This window comes from Rhinoraja longicauda, chromosome 27 (genome assembly GCF_053455715.1).
Source record: "Rhinoraja longicauda isolate Sanriku21f chromosome 27, sRhiLon1.1, whole genome shotgun sequence".
Classification (NCBI taxonomy): domain Eukaryota; kingdom Metazoa; phylum Chordata; class Chondrichthyes; order Rajiformes; family Arhynchobatidae; genus Rhinoraja; species Rhinoraja longicauda.
In genome coordinates, this window is record NC_135979.1 from 14,620,565 (window position 1) to 14,638,956 (window position 18,392).

General features: G+C 44.7%; 1 protein-coding gene across 2 annotated transcripts in view; it reads left to right on the forward strand.

The window, feature by feature from the left end:
• The first annotated feature begins 929 nt into the window (after positions 1-929).
• The window catches only part of stpg1 (sperm-tail PG-rich repeat containing 1), a 60,897-nt gene continuing 43,434 nt past the window's right edge, over positions 930-18,392 (forward strand). For both annotated transcript variants that reach the window (XM_078423175.1, XM_078423176.1), the window contains exon 1: positions 930-1,065. The gene's annotated coding sequence lies outside the window, so the exon portion shown is untranslated. The remainder of the gene's footprint in view (positions 1,066-18,392) is intronic.

Consider the following 18,392-nt stretch of genomic DNA (forward strand, 5'->3'; position numbering starts at 1 on the left):
ATAAATAACAAAATATATAGTCCAAAACAATTTGAAGATTGTAAAAAGTGATGAACACTGCCCAGTCCATCACAGGCACAGAGCCCCCCACCATGAAAGGGATCTACAGGAGTTGCGGCCTCAAAAAATGCAGCCAGCTTCATCAGAGGCCCACATCACCCTGGCCACACTCTCATTTTACTCCTACCATTAGGAAGAAAGTGCATTCAAGACAGTTCTCTGTCATCCTGATTCATTTTACTATTTGCATGTCTTGTCGTCAACTTCTCCTCAGCCAGTAATGAACCATTGGACATTTCCTTGATCACGGTCTGCTTTGATCTGTCGTTTACACACCTTACATTTTCTCTGCACCCATCCACATCTCCAGTTTCCCTCCAGCCTAACTCTCAGTCTGGAGAAGAGTCGCGACCCGAAACGTCGCGCATTCCTTCCCTCCAGAGATGCTGCCTGTCCCGCTGAGTTCCTCCAGCATTTTGTATCTGTCAATGTTCGGAGTTCATAAGGTAATAGGAGCGGAATTAGGCCATTCGGTCCATCAAATCTATTCCACCATTTAATCGTGGCTGATCTATCTCTCCCTCCTAACCCCATTCCTCCCATAACCCCTGACACCAGTGGTTCTTGCAAAATAACTACAATGAAGAAGGGTCTCGACCCGAAACTTCACCCATTCCTACTCTCCAGAGATGCTGCCTGTCCAGCTGGTGGTGTCTATCTTCGGTTTAAACCAGCATCTGCAGTTCCTTCTTACATAATAGAACATTGCAGTTCTTGCAATATAACTTATTCTGAACAATAGCCAAGGAAGCTGATCTGTACCACTAATGTGTGGCAGCAGGGAGCCTTGACCCCGGCACAGAATGTGTTTGCTGAGAGGGGGGGGGGGGGGGGGGAGGCGTTTCTGCTTTCAGAGGGAGAAGGAGGGGGACAAGTAGCTGCCTGGATGGAGTGGAAGTGGAGGCGGCGCCGTTGCCCGGGAGACGAGTGTAAACAAGTCACTGCCGCCCAGATATGAAGCGGAGTGGGAAGTGGAGCCAGTCGGTGGAGACCGCACAGCCACGGGTAAGGGAAGCCACGGGTAAGGGAAGGGGAGGGGAGGGGAGGGAACTGTACAGCTGTTCGATCGGACAACTGTTGCCGACCTCTGTATCTGCCAGCACCACACATTTTAGGAGCCCAGAGAGTTCAAGTGATTTCAAGGTCGATTTTCTCTTATATGTAAACATGACGACAGAGAAAATGTCCAGGGAATGCAAAGTCAATTCCTAGGGAATTTTATCACCGTAGTTTGAAATAAACTAGTTAACCCCGTCTAGAAAGTAGTACACATCAAGGTGAAGGCGAATGCCAGTTTCTTGCTCATCATTTCCCCAGGTATTTGTCACAAGATGCAAGGGATGGTGGACACAAAATGATGGTGTAACCCAGCAGGACAGGCAGCATCTCTGGAGATCACTCCAGCGTTTTGTATCTGTCTTCGGTGTAAACCAACATCTGCAGTCCCTTCCCACACTGGTGCTCTGGCCCACTTTAGTTTCCCATCATTGGTGCTTCCTGCTGTTTCTTAAATGGCCATTACTCGTCCTCCCTCTAAAACAAGGCTGATTACGCCCTTGTACATCACTGGACATCTTACCTTTTATTTGCTTTGAACATATATCCTTTGACTTACATCCAATGCTGGTTCATTTGACCTTCAAAAATTACATATCTGCTGTTCACAGTTTCTCGGGTCCTTTACATCAGACTGGGAGTTTCATTGGGCCAAGAACTCAGTCTGCTTGTTGGATCTTTGCTTCCAAAGGTGTTGCCTACTGAAAGTGATGCATCTCCCTCTATCTTCCTGTCTCCACCTATATCCTCCCTTTGTACCGCCCCCCTGACATCAGTCTGAAGAAGGGTCTCGACCCGAAACGTCGCCCATTCCTTCTCTCCCGAGATGCTGCCTGACCCGCTGAGTTACTCCAGCATTTTGTGAATAAATACCTCCCAAGTAGTGATGTTCCCAAGGCAGGGACGGACCTGTATCTGCTCCACTGAATACTCAGGGAGTGTCCAACAAGAGAACTGTTAACCCACCTCACCGTGGGAACACTGACACTTCAGAGCATTCATGTGGGTCTCCTCTGCACATCTCTTTTGGTTATCAGTAACACGGCAGTCAGATTTTGTGCTGAACTGTGCTACTTGTTGGTCAGGTTTCTATGAGTTGTCTTACTGACCCATTAAATCAAGGTAATACATTACATTCACTCTTTTGATTGCGTTGGTTGTGAATGTGTGTGAAATTGTTTGTTTTTATTGCTCTTATTGCTGGACTGTGGGTGACCTTTCATTTCACTGCACATCTTGTATGTGTATGTGACAAATAAACTTGACTTGACTTGGTCATCATTGATTGGTCAAGATGAGCATTGACCTCCTACACACTCATCATTTACAAGCTCATCAGCAAGGCTGGCTCCATCCTGGGGGTGGAGTTGGATTCATTAGAGATGGGGTCTTGGAGGGGAGGATGCTCCTCAAACTGCGGAGCATCTTGGACAATACTCCCCAATCTTTGCACATCCCCAATCCTGGACTTTCCACTCATCACTTTTAATTTCATGTTTCGTATACTGTATCTCGTTGTGTTTTAAGACTGTTGGCAGACCAAATTCCCTCCTGGGATAAATAAAGTTATAAATATCATATCATATCATATCGTACTGTGACTGAGAAGGACATGGTGGTAGATGAGGCGAATGCTGACAAAATGTGGGTGTGTAATGGTTCAATTGTGGACATCCTGGGATCATCTTCCTCACATGCTTGGTACTCTTACCATAATTTCTGATGATTGGAATAACCCGGTTCTAAACCGTATTTCATATTATTAACAAAGAGAGAAATTGTATTAATTGATTTTTGAAGGTTATACTTATTGAATTTAACTTCCATTTATAACCACATTGCAAAGTGCGTAACAATGTGTCACGAACAGAATTTTACTGAATATGTATCTTCATCGAAAAGCTGACTTCGGATCCACCTCACAGAGTCATGGATATCGACAGTATAGAAACTGGCCCTTCAGCCCACCATGTCAATGCTAACCATCTTGTCCCTTTCTACAAATCCTAATTGAATTAATTCCCAATCCTTTTATACATTAATCATTCAAATAAATGTCCAGATGCCCCTTAAACGTTTTAAACGTTCCTGCCTCCACCACCACCTCTGGCAGCTTATTCCATATACTAACTGCACTATGTGTGTAAAATATACCTCTTGGATCCATCCTCTCACCATTAAACTATGCCCTCCAGTTTTAGACACCCCTACCACGGGAAGCAGACTCTGGCTTTCTTGGTCTGAAGAAGGGTTTGGACCCGAAAAACGTCACCAATTCCTTTTCTCCAGAGATGCTGCCTGACCCACTAAGTTACTCCAGCATTTTGTGTCTATCTTTGGTGTAAAGTAGCATCTGCAGTTCTTTCCTACACACTCTGGCTATCTATCCTATTTTTGCCTCTCCTTTGTGCAAATATTCGATAGTGTGATGAAACATTGCTCCTGGTTTCTTTCTCTTAATTCATTGAAACCGATCTTTGATAATATGACCTTCAAATAATTTTGTACACTTTTCAGTTTCTATGCACATTTATTTGGGTTGTTTCATAAAACATTTAAATCTAAAAACACATAACTCCAGACGTTGAAATAAAAAAAAAGAAAATTCTGGAAATACTCAGCAGGTCAGGCAGCATCTGTGGAGGGAATATTATTTTTTCAGTATTTTCTATTTTTATTACACATTTTGAACTGGTTGCGATGGCTAAAATTTATTTGGAGTGGTCTATAATTTTGCACATCACTATGTTCTGAAATCCTGGATGATTCATGTTACGATAATGTCCCATTTTATTTTATAGCAAAAAAATACAGGAATCCAGAGGTTCTGGCTATTCTCCCTCTCTTATCTCTTAGTTGTCTCTTATATTTATTAGCTAATTACTCCTGGCAGCTAAAGTGTATTTATTATATAAAGTATTAGTTCGTTATTTTACCTCAGATCCAACATTTGAAGTAGAATGTGTTGATATAGCAATGGCAATATTTTTGTAAAACAGCAGCTATTACAAATGCAGATCTTTAATGGAAAATAAATTTCATCAGCTCACACCATTCCTCACCCGATCTACTATTTAACATCTACAGCCTGCAGTATTGACCCACACTCAAGGACTGTTCACTGACACCGTTTTATTGTCAATCTCTGGAGAATGCAGCAACTATAGTGACATCTTTCATTGATCCAAGTCTTTATGAAATACCTAACAATACCTTTCAATTCTGGCCTTTGTACTGCTGAGAGATTGAAATCAGACACAAAATCACAGCACTCATGGTGACTTATAGCTCATGTCTTTCATTTTGTTGGAATTAGACCGAACTGCCTTGCATGGTCTAAATCTTTCCTTTCATAAGATTGGGTCAATTTGCATTAGAAAAAAAAGAGATAATTAACAATTGCTAAATTTAATAATTGGTTGACAATGTTAATGGCCTAGGGGTATTTCATGTTGACAAAGGCATGTTAAATTGGTCAAATGCAGTGAGCTAATGCATGTTTTGTGTAGGAGGTTTGCCGCTGCAAAATTAATTCCCTAAAGCTTCATTGCAGTAAAACAGTGCATGGAATATATGCACTAAAACCCCTACCTGCCCTTTCCCCAATGGCAGATGGTTCAGATGAACTCTGGTACGTTGTGTGGTGATCAGGAGTGGTGGGTGATTATTGACAGAAACCCAACATTAGGCCATTAGCCGCGGCCCACCTTAACAACAGGCCTGGCTCGCCCACTGCGAGAAGAGGTCATAAAGTCATAAGGTCATAAGGAATAGGAGGAGAATTAGGCTATTCGGCCCATCGCGTCTATTCCGCCATTCAATAGTGGCTGATCTATCTCTCCCTTCGAACCCCATTCTCCTGCCTTCTCCTCATAACCTCTGACACCTGTGCTAATCACGAATCTATCTATTTCTGCCTTAACAATATCCACTGACTTGGCCTCCACAGCCTTCTGTGGCAAAGAATTCCACAAATTCACCACCCAGTGACTAAATAAATTTCTCCTAACGAGGATGGAAATGGAAAGGCAGAAGGGAAAATCGGAAGTGTCGGTATTGCAGTATAGCAAAGGGGATTACAGAGGCATGAGGCGGGAGCTGGCCAAAATTGATTGGAAGGAGGCCCTAGCAGGGAAGACGGTAGAACAGCAATGGCAGGTATTCCTGGGAATAATGCAGAGGTTGCAGGATCAATTTATTCCAAAGAGGTGGAAAGACTCTAAGGGGAGTAAGAGACACCTGTGGCTGACAAGGGAAGTCAGGGACAGCATAAAAATTAAGGAGAGGAAGTATAACATAGCAAAGAAGAGTGGGAAGACAGAGGATTGGGACTCTTTTAAAGAGCAACAAAAGTTAACTAAAAAGGCAATACGAGGAGAAAAGATGAGGTACGAGGGTAAACTAGCCAATAATATAAAGGAGGATAGCAAAAGTTTTTTTAGGTACGTGAAGAGGAAAAAAATAGTCAAGGCAAATGTGGGTCCCTTGAAGACAGAAGCAGGGGAATTTATTATGGGGAACAAAGAAATGGCAGACGAGTTAAACCGTTACTTTGGATCTGTCTTCACTGAGGAAGATACACACAATCTCCCAAATGTTCTAGGGGCTGGAGAACCTAGGGTGATGGAGGAACTGAAGGAAATCCACATTAGGCAGGAAATGGTTTTGGGTAGACTGATGGGACTGAAGGCTGATAAATCCCCAGGGCCTGATGGTCTGCATCCCAGAGTACTTAAGGAGGTGGCTCTAGAAATAGTGGAAGCATTGGAGATCATTTTTCAATGTTCTATAGATTCAGGATCAGTTCCTGTGGATTGGAGAATAGCAAATGTTATCCCACTTTTTAAGAAAGGAGGGAGAGAGAAAACGGGTAATTATAGACCAGTTAGTCTGACATCAGTGGTGGGGAAAATGCTGGAGTCAATTATAAAAGACGAAATTGCTGAGCATTTGGATAGCAGTAACGGGATCGTTCCGAGTCAGCATGGATTTACGAAGGGGAAATCATGCTTGACAAATCTACTGGAATTTTTTGAGGATGTAACTAGGAAAATTGACAAGGGAGAGTCAGTGGATGTGGTGTACCTCGACTTTCAGAAAGCCTTCGACAAGGTCCCACATAGGAGATTAGTGGGCAAAATTAGGGCACATGGTATTGGGGGTAGGGTACTGACATGGATAGAAAATTGGTTAACAGACAGAAAGCAAAGAGTGGGGATAAATGGGTCCCTTTCGGAATGGCAGGCAGTGACCAGTGGGGTACCGCAAGGTTCGGTGCTGGGACCCCAGCTATTTACGATATACATTAATGACTTAGACGAAGGGATTAAAAGTACCATTAGCAAATTTGCAGATGATACTAAGTTGGGGGGTAGTGTGAATTGTGAGGAAGATGCAATAAGGCTGCAGGGTGACCTGGACAGGTTGTGTGAGTGGGCGGATACATGGCAGATGCAGTTTAATGTAGATAAGTGTGAGGTTATTCACTTTGGAAGTAAGAATAGAAAGGCAGATTATTATCTGAATGGTGTCAAGTTAGGAGGAGGGGGAGTTCAACGAGATCTGGGTGTCCTAGTGCATCAGTCAATGAAAGGAAGCATGCAGGTTCAGCAGGCAGTGAAGAAAGCCAATGGAATGTTGGCCTTCGTAACAAGAGGAGTTGAGTATAGGAGCAAAGAGGTCCTTCTACAGTTGTACCGGGCCCTGGTGAGACCGCACCTGGAGTACTGTGTGCAGTTTTGGTCTCCAAATTTGAGGAAGGATATTCTTGCTATGGAGGGCGTGCAGCGTAGGTTCACTAGATTAATTCCCGGAATTGCGGGACTGTCGTATGTTGAAAGGCTGGAGCGATTGGGCTTGTATACACTGGAATTTAGAAGGATGAGGGGGGATCTTATTGAAACATATAAGATAATTAGGGGATTGGACACATTAGAGGCAGATAACATGTTCCCAATGTTGGGGGAGTCCAGAACAAGGGGCCACAGTTTGAGAATAAGGGGTAGGCCATTTAGAACGGCGATGAGGAAGAACTTTTTCAGTCAGAGGGTGGTGAAGGTGTGGAATTCTCTGCCTCAGAAGGCAGTGGGGGCCAGTTCGTTGGATGCTTTCAAGAGAGAGCTGGATAGAGCTCTTGAGGATAGCGGAGTGAGGGGGTATGGGGAGAAGGCAGGAACGGGGTACTGATTGATAGTGATCAGCCATGATCGCATTGAATGGCGGTGCTGGCTCGAAGGGCTGAATGGCCTACTCCTGCACCTATTGTCTATTGTCTATTGTCTATTGAGGATAGAGGTAGACGATGGCGGTCGCTGAACAAAGGGCCGGTAAGAAGAACCAGGGGGTCTTACCTTCCGCACCCACAAGGTTGGCTGATGGAGGCGCCCCCCAGGAAACACAGGCTGAAGAGGGCCGTGTAAAGTGAGGACAATGGTTTGTGGATGACCAGGATGGAGGTGATGGCTGCAACAGGCCTTTGTGGCCAGATGCAGCTGGGACTGTAAAATGGCGCCAAAATGTCATCTCTTGCATACCGACACAGTGGGCTGTTCTGTACATTCTGGTCTAAGCAGGAGATTATGCTCATGTACGGTGATTGCCTTACTGAGTTGTATGCAATAAAAACTATTTCACTGTACCTCGGTACGTCTGATAATAAAGAAACCATTGAACCATTGGACTCCTGTTCAGTATGTTGCAGGGTTTGGAATCTATCCTTTCACATTGGGTTGGTGGTGCGGGCAAGGGTTCATTCATCAGCTGCTGGGAACGGTGGAGGTCATGATGAAGTGGTCATCAAGACTTGGTCAGGGTGAGGTTCAGGATCACGATCAGGCTAAAATATAATTTTGTGAGTCGCATGGCAGATTTAAGGTATAAGAACAAACAGGACCTACCCCTGCAGATGATTCTCAATGCCAGACTCCAAAGCTGGGAATGTGGTTGGCCAGTTCACCTTTAATATATGTTGACCGCTTGTATCATGGGCTGGGACGGCAATCCCAAATGCTCAAGAATGCAAGGTGCTGCAGAGAGTGGTAGATTCAGTCCAGTCCATCATGAGCACAGCCCTCCCCTCCATCAAAGGATCTACATGAGGCACTGACAATGGCAGCTTCTACAATGAAAATCCCCACCATCCAGACCAGGCCTTCTTTTCACTGCTATCTTTGGGCAGGACGTCCCACACCACCAGGTTCAGGTACAGCTAGTTTCCCGCAATAGTCAGGATCTTGAACCAACTTGCATAATTCTCAAAAATAGCTTTAAGGTGAGAGGGGCCAGGCTTAAAGAAGGCGTGAGAGTCAAGTTTTTTACCCAAACAGTGAGTTCTTGAATGTGCTGCCAGGTGGTGGTGGTGGAGGCAGATGCAACAGTGGCTTTTAGGAGATTTTTGGACAGGAACAGGGATATACTGGGAATGGAGGGGGAAAGGAACACGTATAGACAGATGAGGTTAGTTTATCTTGGCGTTATGTTGGGCAGACATTATGGGCCAAAGGGCCTATTCCTGTGCACTACTTTTCTTTGATATATGTTAATAATCCTTGTCCTACCTCGACTGGTTCACCATGGACCATATGGGTTGAATAGTTTTAGTTGCGGGGATCGCTGGTCGGTGCGGACTTGGTGGGCCGAAGGGGCCTGTTTCCGCGCAGTGTCACTAAACTAAACTAAAATCTCTTGCGCCACTACGATGGACATTTAAAAATTTGTATTTTGCACTGATGTTTTTTTTCTTTCTTTGAGAACTTTAATGGGTAATTTATGTATGCATTGTTTTGTGTGTTTGTCTGAGCCTGTGTGCGTGTGATGCTGCTGCAAGCAAGATTTTCACTGTACTTGTCTCCCACCACACTTGTGCATTGGACAATAAACTCAACTTGACTTGACTTCACTCGAAATATATCTCACATTTACTGTGAATTCTTGCCGACCTGGCCTGTGGACTACATGTGGGCAACTGACTTGATAGAGTGCTATTTTTCCACAAGGAATTACTTTATTAAAAACTGAAGGCAGAAGGCCAACAAGGTGACAGAACTTTAGTAGTCATGCTGATGCCGGGCCCAGCTGGGTGCAGCTCAGCAGCTTTCACTGATACACTGAAGTGCCTATTTTGATCATGTTGCTGCTGGGTGAGTGTGTCTGGAGGGGGGGGGGGGGGGGGGGGAGGAAAGGTGGAAACGGCAGAGGAGATTGCAGTGAGGCTGTGTGTTATCCACAAGAAGAGAGGGAAAATCGAAGGGATTTTCTGTGAAATTATGGGAAGCACAGATATGATAGATGGTTGGTTCTTTTTCCCAATGGGGAAATATCAAATACCGGAGATAATATCTTTACGGGAAGAGGGGGATGTATAAAGGAGATTTATGGGGGATTTTGTTACACAGAGGGCTGCAGATTCCTGGAAATTACAGTCATGGGAAGTGGTGGAAGCAGATACAATAGCAAAACAATAGAAATACACATCTGCAGCTTAAATTGCCATTATGGCACGCACAACTGGAGTAAACATGGCAGCGCGTGCAGACGCAGCGGCCCCACACTCTCCCGATTTTTCAAGTGTTTTTAATGTTTTTTCAAGTTCGTCATGTTTGTCACTTCAACAACTTTGGACAGTCAGCAGGAGACAGTATAGTCGTGAGTTCTTGCTGGACAAGAAAACAACATCATCAACACTGGACGCTACGCTTGCAGAGGAACTTAGCGGCCTCAGAATACTCTGCCTGGCCTCGACCTCGGCCTCGAGTGCTGCCCCCCGGCTGGAAAGGAGACGCCGCAGGCGGTGTGAGAGGAAGCAGAAGAGGGGTAAGCGCGGAGGCATCCGGGCTAGGCTAGCGGCTAGCCCACACAGACCGGCTATTCCGAGCATGCTAATGGCTAATGTACGCTCACTGGACAATAAAATGGACACTATAAGACTTCTCCGGTCGATCCAGCGTGAGGTGAGGGAATGCTGTGTTTACGTTTTTACGGAAACATGGCTTAATGACAACATCCCGGACTCCGCAGTTCAGCTCGACCGGCTAACATGCTACCGATCGGACAGAGCTACGGTTAGCGGGGGGAAGACTCGCGGCGGCGGTGTGATTGTTTACATCAGTGATGCTTGGTGTCGGGACGCTGTGTTGGTCTACAAACACTGTTCACCGCTGGCGGAGTTTATGGTTGTGAAGTGCCGACCTTTCTACCTCCCGAGGGAGCTAACAGCTATCCTGTTAGTCGCTGTTTACATCCCTCCCAGTTCCAACAACAAGGACAGAGAGGAGGCACTCTGTGAACTGTACCGGGCCATCTCTGAGCAGCAGACAGCACACCCAGATGGCTTTCTCATCGTAGCTGGGGACTTCAACCATGCTAACCTAAAAACTGTCATGCCCAAAGTATACCAGCATGTTGATTTCCCAACACGAGAAAACAACACCTTGGACCTTGTCTACACGACCATCAAAGGAGCATACAAGGCTTTCCCCCCTCCCCCACATCGGCCTCTCTGATCACCTCACCATTCTGCTGAAACCGGCATACAGACCCCGGGTGAAAGACACCAAACCGGTTTCAAAAGAGGTACGTGTGTGGTCAGAGGACAGCACAGCTGCACTCCAAAACTGCTTTGAGACTACAGACTGGGACATGTTCAAGCAGGCAGCAACATACAACAACACAACCAACATTCAGGAATACACAGAGACAGTTACAGGCTACATCACCAAATGCATTGACGATGTGACCCACACCAGAGCCATCACCATCCGGGCTAACCAGAAGCCATGGCTGACAGGGGAGGTCCATGGGCTGCTGAGGGTCCGCAACGCTGCCTTCAGAGAGGGCAATCCAGCCGGTCTCAGAGCAGCCAGGGCCAACCTTTCCAGTGGCATCAGGAAAGCCAAACAACACTACACCCGGCGCATCACAGCCCACTTCAGTGACAGCAGAGACACACGGAGCCTGTGGAAGGGTATTAGGACTATCACGGACTACAAACCCTTACCACAGACCTGTGACAGTGACACCTCTCTCTTGAACGACCTCAACGGCTTCTTCGCACGCTTTGAAGCACAGAGCAACACACCTGCGCAGAAAACAACTCCCCCCCCAACGACCAGGCTATTTGTCTGTCTCCAGGCAGTGTGAGGAGCACACTGTTAAGGATTAACACCCGGAAAGCTTCTGGACCTGACAACATTCCTGGTCGTGTGCTAAAAGACTGCGTAGCTGAGCTCACAGATGTCCTCACAGACATCTTCAACATCTCCCTGAGCCAGGCTGTTGTTCCCTTGTGCTTCAAAGAAACCACCATCATACCTGTGCCCAAGAAGTCTTCTCCATCCTGCTTCAACGACTACCGCCCTGTAGCGCTGACTTCAACCATCATGAAGTGCTTCGAGAGGCTGGTCATGAAGCAGATCAGATCCAACCTCCCCCCCTCCCTGGACCCGTTTCAGTTTGCATATCGAGCTAAGCGGTCCACTGAGGATGCCATCTCCTCTGCTCTACACCCAGCCCTCACCCACTTGGACACTAAAAACTCATATGTTAGGATGCTGTTCATAGACTTTAGCTCAGCATTCAACACCATCATCCCCCAGCAGCTGGTTTGTAAACTAACAAATCTGGGCCTCAGCCCCCTTCTCTGCAACTGGCTGCTGGACTTCCTCACTGCCAGACCCCAGTCCGTACGGGTCGGCAGCAACACATCGGACACCATCACGCTGAGTACAGGTGCCCCACAAGGATGTGTGCTAAGCCCCCTGCTCTTCACCTTGCTGACCCACGACTGCACACCCACCTACAGCTCCAACCACTTCGTCAAGTTTGCGGATGACACAACAGTGGTGGGTCTCATCAGCAACAACGACGAGACCCACTACAGGAAGGAGGTGGACCAGCTGGCCGCGTGGTGCACAGACAACAATCTCTTCCTGAATGTGGAGAAAACAAAGGAGATTGTTGTCGACTTCAGGAGAACGCACACCCAACACCCCCACCCACTGACCATCAATGGTGCTGCTGTGGAGCAGGTGAGCAGCACCAAATTCCTGGGGGTGAACATCACCGAAGATCTCTCCTGGAGCAACAACATCACGTCCATCGCAAAGAAAGCCCAGCAGCGCCTCTACTTCCTCCGCAAACTGAAGAGAGCGGGAGCCCCCACACCCATCATGTACACTTTTTACCGAGGCGCCATCGAGAGCATCCTCAGCAGCTGCATCACTGTGTGGTTCGGCAGCTGCACAGCCTCCAGCCGCAAGACCCTGCAGCGCATAGTGAACACTGCTGAGAGGATCACTGGCGCCTCACTCCCAACACTCCTGGTCCTTTACACCACCCGCCTCACCCGCAAAGCATTGAGCATTGTGGGTGACCCCTCCCACCCCTCCAACAGCCTCTTCACCCTCCTGCCTTCAGGGAGAAGGTTTCGCAGCCTGAGGTCAAGCACCACCCGACTAAAGAACAGTTTTTTCCACCAGGCTGTCAGGATGCTGAACTCTCTCCCCTCCCTTCCTCCTCTCTCCCCTGCCCCTATTGGACCTGGACTTTAACACCCCACACACACGCACATCCAGCACCAGACACTTTAAAAAAAAAATTTTTTTAACGCATTTGAAGTGACTATATTTTATATTTTATGTTGATTGTTGTTTGCTGTGCCTTTTTAATTTTAACTTAGTTTTATGCACTTTGTTCCTCGGGATTGTGGGAAACGGTATTTCGATTTTCTGTCTGTGTAAACTGGCTGAGGATTGACAATAAAATTGACTTTGACTTGACACAGACATCGTGAACCAAAGGGCCTGTTCTTATGCTGAACTACGCCCCTTCAAGCCATTAAACATCTTTCTGTGTAGCTCTCCTGTTTACTTGTGTTGATAGATGGGGACCAAAATAATAAAAAAGAAAAACAAGTTTCTCACTTCTAACACAAAAAGTGTGTTTATTTTTTTCTTTTATATATCGAAAAGCACATGTACAGTTTTCCTCAGGGTCGGTAATAATTGTAACAATTCTCTGTGAAAGAATTGATTATATAGGCCTTGAATGTATTGGGTATTGGTATTGATTTATTATTGTCACGTGTACTGAGATGTAATGAAATACTTTGTTTGCATGCTGTCCTGTCAAATTATACTATACATGAGTACAATCTAGCCATACATGAGTACAACAGGTAGTGCAAAGAGAAAAATACCAGAGTGCAGAATATTGTGTTACAGCATTGTAGCATTAATGTACAAATTAGAAAAAAGTGCTAAGTCCATACTGAGGTAGGTTGGGAGATCGGGGCTACATCCTTAATTTATGAGAGTTCTGTTCAGTCATCTGATAACAGCAAGTAAGAATGGAATACATATAGAGGGATAGTTTCCTGTGTTATGTTCACGAGACCATTCCAATTCAACTTCTACACTTTTTACTCTAACATGTGATTGGAATTAACCAGAAAGAAATGATATATTTTCTACACTGGTAAAATCACTGAAGCAATGCTTCAGTTAAGGTGAATATTGTGTATTCTTTGTAATACTGCCACACAGCTCCTATTTCTCTATTAAAAATCTTGGTATTCCTCTTGCATACTATTTAATTACACTAATTGATGTTTAGATTTAACATGCTTTTTTTCTTATTTTTCATTCTAACATGATTATTTTCCAATCGTAAATAATACTCTGAATGAAGATCATTGGCTTGAGGTGATAACTTTGCTTCCCTCACTTTGCTTACCCTGTTTTTCCTTCTTTCATTTCAAAATTTCCAGTATTTGTATTTTGCAAACAATGATTGAATATTTTTAATCAGTGACATTTACAATATTTAAGATAGACACAAAGTGCTGGAGTAACTCAGCGGGTCAGGCAGGATCTTTGGAGATAAAGGATGGATGACGTTTTGGGTAGGGTCCCTTCTTCAGACAGAAAGTAGAGAGTAGCTCCCATCTACTTTCAGCCTGAAGAAGGATCCCGACCTGAAACATCACCCATGCTTTTCCTCCAGACACGCTGCCTGTGCTGCTGAGTTCCTCCAGCACTTAATGTCTATCTTTGGTATAATGCAGCATCTGCAGTTCCTTTCTTCACAATACTCAGCTGGATTTAACTTCAGGCCTTTCCAGTCCTGTGGTGTCCACTGACGTCAATTGTGAGCTGACTCCTCTTCATTTGTCTCGTTATTTTCGTTTTCTGACTTGTTTATTTTTATCCTCTTTATTTTGGTCTGATCAATACCCTAGTCCCTCACTGACACTGACTCCTTCAGCCATACCACCAAATTTAGCAATTTATGCCATAGAAATGCTGCACTGATTTGTTCTTGTCTTAGGATTAGTTGTCAACTTGATGGTAATGATCAGTCATCATAAACAAACTCATCAGCAAAGACCTGCAAAAAATTGGGGCTAATTGCCAGAAAAGGCACCAAATGTTTATAGATGCTCCTGTTGTAAATTTGTGACAGGAAAGTCCTTCACTAATAAGCTAGTTAATGTCCTCAAAGTTTTGGGTTTGGTAATCGTGCTCCCTCTTGTGGTATGCTCGGTAACTGCAAAAATTAGATGAGAAGTGCGAATAATGTGTTGAGATTTCTAAAACTAAGCCAATCAAAACCATGTCTAACTATTTCCTTTTCCTTTTGACGAAGAAGCATCATCCTCTTCCCTTTCCTTCTTAGGCAGTCCTTCAGGATGGAGAATGATTTTCTTTCACTCTAGTTCTGTGAGGAATGTGAGGGCTGATGATACCACCGTGAGACCTGCAAACTCAGCCACAGGTGCAGCAGAAGGTTCTTCAGTGGGTGGATGGGTGGGCGGTTTGTTAGTGTGCTCTTTTTTTGGTACTCTCTGGAGTTTTCTGTGTTCCCAATCCACGGAGTCAAGGTTCTCAGCACCATCCCAGATGCTCCATTTTGATTTTGCCCATAGTCTTGGGCTGCAGATGTTAGTTTTTACTAAGAGGGGTTTCAGGAATCCTTGAATCGTCTCCTTTGCTCACTCGTATTCTCTTGCGGTGATGAAGCGTCGAACAATGTGCCTGTTCCTGGAGTTTGGTGCAGGTGTGTGAATGAAATGGCCTGCCCATCTGAATCTGAATGTAACTACAACCTTGATGAATAGATTATTGGCCAAGGAGAGTACACTGATATTGGTTCTCTGATGCTCTCAATAGATTTTGCAGAGCTAAAGCAAAAAGTATTTCTCCAGTGCTTTGAGTAGTTTAGTGCTCAGTAAAGTGCAGGAGGTGAGGAATCATTGCTGCACAGTAGGCCATACATTTTCTTGCCAGGTTCACGCTCTTGAATTGAACACCCTTTTCCTCAGACGTTCAACACCTTTGCTGGTGCACTTATAATAATCCTTCTTCATCATCATCGAATGTTACTGAGTGATCCCATTTCCAGGTTCCTGTGGACTTTATGGTGGTGCTATTGTGCTATGGGGAAATTGTTCTGTGAATATTTGGTGTTGTGTGCCTTTTCCCGTACACTTCAGTGAACGAGCTTATGATGCCTTGGAGCTCAGCTCCGCCAGTGCCCAGACAAAATCACTATCTGTGTACTGCAGCTCAATGGCTGGGTTTGGACTGACCTTGATTCTCAAGGTAGAATAACTTCCCATTCATCATATTGATTTGCTTAATTCGCAAGGAAATCAATATGCTCTTTGTGGGAACTGCAAGAAACATTTGCAGACAAAAGGAACTGCAGATGCTGGAACCCTGCTTAGAACACTAAGTGCTGGAATAAATTAGTGGGTCAGGCAGCATCTCTGGAGGACATAGATAGGTGACTTTTTGGGTCAGGACCCTTCTTCAGACTGAAGAAACAATTGCCTGAATATTCAGAACATTGATGCTCTACTATCATTTTATGATTAGGATCTTTTGGTTGTGGGGGGTGCAGTTATTATTAATAGACAATAAAAACAGAAAATACTGGGAAACCACAGCAGGCACATCTGTGGGAAGAGAAACAAACTTAACATTTCAGCCTGAAGACCATTTGGCAATTGGGAAAGTGAGAAACAAATTTGCTTTAAGGCCAATTGCCAAACATCAGTGCTTCATGTTCGAGGACCATAGGACATTAGGAGTAGAATTAGGCCACTTGGTCCATCAAGTCTACTCCGCTATTCAATCATGGCTGAACTATTTTTCCCTCGCAACCCCATTCTCCTGCCTTCCTGGAACCTTTCACACCCTTACTAATCAAGAAACTATCAATCTCCATTTGACTTGACCTCCACAGCCGTCTGTGGCAATGACTTCCACAGATTCGCCGCCCTCTGGCTAAAGAAATTCTTCCTCATCTCCATTTTAAAGGTTTGTCCGTTTATTCTGAAGTTGTGTCCTCTGGGCCTCGACTCTCCCACTACTGGAGATATCCACTCTCCATCCACTTTATCTAGGCCTCTGAACCAAGTTGGACTTTTATAAGGTGACAGGAAGGGAAGTCAATGACGGCAGAATATTCAACATAGACATTTGACAAAGTCCAATTCAACAGTCTGATCACGAAAACAAAAGGCCATTTAGAGGCGGCACAGTGATGCAATGGTAGAGTTGATGCCGTACAACGCCAGAGACTCGGGTTTGATCCTGACGATAAGTGCTTGTCTGTACAGAGTTTGTACGTTCTCCCAGTGACCTGCGTGGGTTTTCTCCGGGATCTTTGGTTTCCTTCCTTCCTCCCAAGACATACAGGTTTGTAGGTTAATTGGCTTGATGCAATTGTAAATTGTTCCTAGTATGTAGGTGGGACTTGGTGGGTCGAAGGACCCATTTCCGCGCTGTATCTCTAAATTAAACTAAACGAAAGATCCGGGAGAGAGTGTTCCAGCTAGGTTCCAAAATTGGCTCAGCAGCAGTGTGGATTTACTCAATGTGTGTAATTGCCTCAACAGGGATGAATATAAAATTCCCCTAGCTAAGAAATCAAAAGCTTTCATCATTTAACTCGGTTCAAGGATTCAAAGCAATAAGATAAGTATTTACAGGAATGAAAAATATTTAGCACAGCACCTTGTGTTGTAATTTTAGAACTGCTGATGTACTTGAAGTTTTTCTCTGCTTAATCCCTCATGAGCAACTACTTCCTTTGCATAAAAACAAAACAAGACCCACTGTGCAAAGCCTCTGCTCTATTCATGGTTGATGCACATTTACAGTACTTCCTGCTGTTCGTTGAATGAAATTTTAATATTTCTGCTTGAAAGAAGCTGAATGACTAAAATAGGCTGGGGAGATGGGGAGTCACTAACTATAATAGTTTTGAACAAAATGAATAAGCAATTTTTAGATTGGGCCCCATGTTTTCTTTTCCAGAATCGCACCTGCCAACAACCAAAAGAATAAACTTTGTAGATCTGGCTGGGGTCGCTGGAATGATGCGGTCAGGTCTTCAGTTACTTTGAATGGGATTTTACTAAATACATACCTCTCCTAAAAGCAACACAATGAACAGGGAAGGGGTCATTACATCTAATTGGAGGTTGTTTACAGAGGCGAATAGTGATTTTTGCAGTCAGGAATATGAATGTTGGGTTGATCTGGGCTCTGCTACATCAGTCAGAAGGTATCTAGTCTAGATGTCACCGCAAAAGCAGGTCTTCATTTATAGCAGTTGCAGCTGGAAGACCCTGGGATTGATATGAGGTCTGATTTTCAGAAGATAGATCTGCTTCATGTTCCTATAAGCCATGTAAGTGATATGGACCTGGGGGGGGGGGACTTACCACACAATTTAATATGGTGTGGATGGAGGGTGATGGGGTTTCAGGTGGTAGGGTGCAGGGATTGAAAGAGAAGGACAAATAGGAACATTATTAAAAATAACTGTACTTTGTTTTTTTGTCGTGCTTCTATATAGTTCCAAAAGCTGTAGCGGTGTTTTGAATGCAAATAGAAATTGTTGGAAACACCCATGGGTCAGGCAGCATCTGTGGAAAGGGAAACAGGGTTAACATTGCAGGTCTAAGATCCTTTGTTGGAGAACCTCTGAATATGATGAAGGCAGAGTAAACGGATGTGCGGGACTCAATGAGACATTCACAAAACAGTAGCATAGAGATTGACTGGTAGCCACAGAGGTGTTGTTAGATGTTGCCCTGTGCAGATTCTTGATCCTTTTGGTCAGCTGCTAGTAAGTTGAGTTGGGCCTGAGGCCAAGAGTCAAGAGTGTAGAGTGTTTTATTGTCATATGTCCTGAAACAGAACAATGACATTCTTACTTGATGCAGCACATCAGATATGTAAGCATAGTACTCTGTAATAGTTCCCGGT